The sequence below is a fragment of the Dendrobates tinctorius genome, unplaced genomic scaffold, assembly GCF_039654945.1.
Source record: "Dendrobates tinctorius isolate UK_male_01 unplaced genomic scaffold, ASM3965494v1 ptg000849l, whole genome shotgun sequence".
Lineage (NCBI taxonomy): Eukaryota > Metazoa > Chordata > Amphibia > Anura > Dendrobatidae > Dendrobates > Dendrobates tinctorius.
In genome coordinates, this window is record NW_027362485.1 from 22,501 (window position 1) to 27,500 (window position 5,000).

Sequence of the window (5,000 nt, forward strand, 5' to 3'; positions counted from 1 at the left end):
ACTTAGAGCGATTTTTGGATTTTTGTGCAAAAATCAGATTTCCCCTTCTCCCACCGCTCTGGGGCGTCAATATGTTGAGGGGACCCGAGGGAGAGTGCCTCCCATGAGGGTAGAATGTGTGACTTTTGGGGGGAAAGTCGAATTATGGAGCAAAAACCATTTTTTGGGACTTAGAAAAATTTCGAGATGTGACAGACTTCCAGGAAGGGGGCGCCTCGGGAGGTGTACCTAGGAGGCTTCCAGGGGCCTGGGTACACTTTTCAGAAAGTACCGTTGGGACTTAGAAAAATTTTCAAGATTTTTGGACTTAGAGCGATTTTTGGATTTTTGTGCAAAAATCGAATTTTCCCTTCTCCCACCGCTCTGGGGCGTCAATATGAAGTGGGGACCCGAGGGAGAGTGCCTCCCATGAGGGTAGAATGTGTGACTTTTGGGGGGAAAGTCGAATTATGGAGCAAAAACCATTTTTGGGGACTTAGAAAAAATTCCGAGATGTGTCAGACTTCCAGGAAGGGGGCGCCTCGGGAGGTGTACCTAGGAGGCTTCCAGGGGCCTGGGTACACTTTTCAGAAAGTACCGTTGGGACTTAGAAAAATTTTCAAGATTTTTGGACTTAGAGCGATTTTTGGATTTTTGTGCAAAAATCGAATTTTCCCTTCTCCCACCGCTCTGGGGCGTCAATATGAAGTGGGGACCCGAGGGAGAGTGCCTCCCATGAGGGTAGAATGTGTGACTTTTGGGGGGAAAGTCGAATTATGGAGCAAAAACCATTTTTGGGGACTTAGAAAAAATTCCGAGATGTGTCAGACTTCCAGGAAGGGGGCGCCTCGGGAGGTGTACCTAGGAGGCTTCCAGGGGCCTGGGTACACTTTTCAGAAAGTACCGTTGGGACTTAGAAAAATTTTCAAGATTTTTGGACTTAGAGCGATTTTTGGATTTTTGTGCAAATATCGAATTTTCCCTTCTCCCACCGCTCTGGGGCGTCAATATGAAGTGGGGACCCGAGGGAGAGTGCCTCCCATGAGGGTAGAATGTGTGACTTTTGGGGGGAAAGTCGAATTATGGAGCAAAAACCATTTTTGGGGACTTAGAAAAAATTCCGAGATGTGTCAGACTTCCAGGAAGGGGGCGCCTCGGGAGGTGTACCTAGGAGGCTTCCAGGGGCCTGGGTACACTTTTCAGAAAGTACCGTTGGGACTTAGAAAAATTTTCAAGATTTTTGGACTTAGAGCGATTTTTGGATTTTTGTGCAAAAATCGAATTTTCCCTTCTCCCACCGCTCTGGGGCGTCAATATGAAGTGGGGACCCGAGGGAGAGTGCCTCCCATGAGGGTAGAATGTGTGACTTTTGGGGGGAAAGTCGAATTATGGAGCAAAAACCATTTTTGGGGACTTAGAAAAAATTCCGAGATGTGTCAGACTTCCAGGAAGGGGGCGCCTCGGGAGGTGTACCTAGGAGGCTTCCAGGGGCCTGGGTACACTTTTCAGAAAGTACCGTTGGGACTTAGAAAAATTTTCAAGATTTTTGGACTTAGAGCGATTTTTGGATTTTTGTGCAAAAATCGAATTTTCCCTTCTCCCACCGCTCTGGGGCGTCAATATGAAGTGGGGACCCGAGGGAGAGTGCCTCCCATGAGGGTAGAATGTGTGACTTTTGGGGGGAAAGTCGAATTATGGAGCAAAAACCATTTTTTGGGACTTAGAAAAATTTCGAGATGTGACAGACTTCCAGGAAGGGGGCGCCTCGGGAGGTGTACCTAGGAGGCTTCCAGGGGCCTGGGTACACTTTTCAGAAAGTACCGTTGGGACTTAGAAAAATTTTCAGGATTTTTGGACTTAGAGCGATTTTTGGATTTTTGATCAAAAATCGAATTTCCCCTTCTCCCACCGCTCTGGGGCGTCAATATGATGTGGGGACCCGAGGGAGAGTGCCTCCCATGAGGGTAGAATGTGTGGCTTTTGGGGGGAAAGTCGAATTATGGAGCAAAAACCAGTTTTTGGGACTTAGAAAAATTTCGAGATGTGTCAGACTTCCAGGAAGGGGGGAGTCTCAGGAGGTGTACCTAGGAGGCTTCCAGGGGCCTGGGTACACTTTTCAGAAAGTACCGTTGGGACTTAGAAAAATTTTCAGGATTTTTGGACTTAGAGCGATTTTTGGATTTTTGTGCAAAAATCAGATTTCCCCTTCTCCCACCGCTCTGGGGCGTCAATATGATGTGGGGACCCGAGGGAGAGTGCCTCCCATGAGGGTAGAATGTGTGGTTTTTTGGGGGAAAGTCGAATTATGGAAGAAATTGAGTTTTGAGGACAAAAAAGTGTTTTGAGGACAAAAAAGTTTCTTGAGGACAAAAAAGTTTCTCGAGGACAAAAAAGTGTTTTGAGGACAAAAAAGTTTCTTGAGGACAAAAAAGTGTTTTGCGAACAAAAAATGGAATTTTGTGATTTTGTGTAAAAATAAGTAAATTCCCCTACTTCCACCACAGGGGGGCTTCAGTATGTTGTAGGGCCCCCAGGGAGGGTCCCCCAACTGGGTTTAAAGTTTGTGGATCCTGGGCAGAAAGTTGAATTTTGGATGAAAAACCGAATTTTGGGACTTAGAAAAATTTCGAGCTGAGCAGTGACAGACTTCCAGGCAGGGGAGCCTCTCTGGAGGTGTACCGAAAACAGTTCCAGGAGCTGAGGTCATTTTCGAACATTTTTTGTTCGCTCAAATTTTTTTTGTTTTTGAGCTCTAAAAAGCTGTTATTATCAATTGGCTCAAAAATTTCAAGTGTCATGAGCTAGTACATGTTGGAGGAATACGTTTTAGGCAAAAAATTGCAAAAAAAAAAATCCAAGTGAAAAAGAACCGGAATGGGGAATTTCTGACTGCTGTAGCAGCCGCACAGTTCCAGGAGGTCGGATACATTTCCGACTTTGTCCCGCTCATTGAAGTACATTGTCCCGCAATGCAAATACATAGTAATGCGCACCTGCGGGAGAATATAGGAGAGAGTGGGCTCTCTCTACCCCGATGTATGGCGGTTGTTCCTATGGTTCTCTGGCTCGGGTAGGCGACTTAGAAGGTGGTCCCTCTTGTCGTGGAAGTTGCAAAATACGGCCGAGACTGAACTTCCACGGCTCCAGGAGGGACTTTTGCTGGTCGTGCGTCCCAAGTGAGAGAGGCGATCCTGGGGTACCTGAGCCTGACCAGACCCTCCCTCGGTGGTCCCTGGTCTTCTGAAGGGTGATGGCATTCAGGGGGGCAAATCTGGAGTCCGTGGCCGAGTTTGGGCTCTAGAAGGCGGACGCCCCTTCTGACCATGTCCCCTCAGAGCCGGCTGGATGGTTCATGGTCCGCGGCTTTGTCTGGCGGTCTGTGCCCAAGCCGGAGAAGCTCTCCTGGGGTACGTGAGCTTTGACCAGACCCTCCCTCGGCGGTCCCTGGTTCTCTGGAGGTGATGGCTGTCAGGGGGGCAAATCTGGAGTCCTCGTGGGAAGGAGGGCTCTTGAAGGCGGACGCCCCCTCTGACTATGTCCCCTCAGAGCAGGCTGGATGGTTCATGGTCCGCGGCTTTGTCTGGCGGTCCATGCCCAAGCCGGAGAAGCTATCCTGGGTACCTGAGCTTCGACCAGACCCTCCCTCGGTGGTCCCTGGTTCTCTGGAGGCGATGGCTGTTGTCAGGGGGGGGGGGGCAAATCTGGAGTCCTCGTGGGAAGGAGGGCTCTGGAAGGCGGACGCCCCCTCTGACTATGTCCCCTCAGAGCATGCTCGATGGTTCTCAGTCCCTGGCTTTGGCTTTTTGGCCATCCTGGGGTACATTCTTGCCAAAAAAAAAAACGACTAAGTGAAAAAGAACCGGAATGAGGAATTTTCTAGGTGCCGCATCCGCCCTACAGTGACTTGAGGCCGGGTACAGTTCCGACTTCGTCCCCTTAAAGTGGGGACGTTGTCCCGCAATGCAAATACATAGGAATGCGCACCTCTGGCAGAATGTACTTGAGAGAGTGTCGTCTCTCTACCCCGATAGAAAGCAGTTGTTTCTCTGGTTCCCCGACTTGGGTAGGCGACTTGGCATGTGGTCCCTCTCGTCTGGAAGTTGCGCACTCCGGCTGAGACCGAACTTCCACAGCTCCGAGAGGGACTTTTGCCGATCGTGCATCCCAAGCGAGAGAGGCAATGCTGGGGTACCCAAGCCTGACCAGACCCTCCCTCGGCGGTCCCTGGTTCTCTGGAGGTGATGGCTTTCGGGGGGCAAATCCGGAGTCCTCGTCCGAAAGGGGGGGCTCCGGAAGGCGGACGCCCCTCTCGTCCATGTCCTCTCAGAGCGGTCTTATCCTCCGATCGATCTGGCACGGCGCTCCCGGGTGGGGAGGTGGTGCTGCTCGCTCGACCCGGGCTTTGGAGCTCGCGTCGGTTTACGGTGAGCGGTGTCCTTCCTCCTGTACCCCCGGGCTTCCACCACCTATCTTTGGGCGCGCACGCCGGCCGTCACCTCCCGTTCGAGGACGGAGGCGGCCGAGCTGTGGGAAGTTTGAATCGCACCGAACGATGAACAGTGGTCTGACGACCCACGCGGGCGAACGGCGGGGCGCCCACCCACCCCGGCGTGGGGGCCAGCCGTCCGAATCGCTCCCCGCGTGGGGAAGCACAGTGTTAGCAAGGGCGGCCCTTTTCGAAGTTCCAGATGCGCAGCCCTGCCCGCGGAGGTCCGTGCCACGCATCGCCCGAAGGGCGGCCTCCGCGGCGGGCACCAGCGAGAGCGGCGGCGGTGGGTGGCGTTTCCACGCCGCTGCCGAGCTCCGCGCCACTAGTCTTTCCCGAGCCCCTACGTTAGTGGGGGGGATGACAGAGCTGTGGAGGCAGGCGAGGGGGGGTTCTCACTGCGCGGTGTGCCCCCACCCGACTCGCCATCGCCTTCCGCTCCTCGTACGTCGTCCTCCGAGGCGGCTCGGAAGGGAGAGGGAGAGCGAGAGAGCGAACGCCCCCCGAGCGAGGGGAAGATGGAGAAGGGAGCGAT